We start from the raw sequence: 330 nt of genomic DNA, 5'->3' as shown, positions 1-330 counted from the left end.
TTACTTAATCTCTGCATAATGTTGGTTTAAATTCCTTGCATCTGTTTTATAATTAATGTTCTCTGATATATAAATTGACTCAAGTATTTTTCTTTTGAACACATTGTTTTCTTTATGTAAAATTATGGTGTTATCAAAATCGAAATTATGTTGATTTTTGACTGCAAGCTGTACTAATGCTGTTTTATTTGGATCCTTTTCCTTATTTCATGTATCATTTCTGTGCTGATATATTCTTTTTTTTTATTGATAGATTTATTTATTGATAGATATTACAATCTGCCACACAGTTGTGGGCAATAGGTAATAGTGATGAATGATCTCATACAT

The sequence above is a fragment of the Halyomorpha halys genome, unplaced genomic scaffold (assembly GCF_000696795.3).
Source record: "Halyomorpha halys isolate HHAL.00 unplaced genomic scaffold, Hhal_1.1 Scaffold1074.1, whole genome shotgun sequence".
NCBI lineage: Eukaryota > Metazoa > Arthropoda > Insecta > Hemiptera > Pentatomidae > Halyomorpha > Halyomorpha halys.
This window is presented reverse-complemented; position numbering follows the sequence as displayed.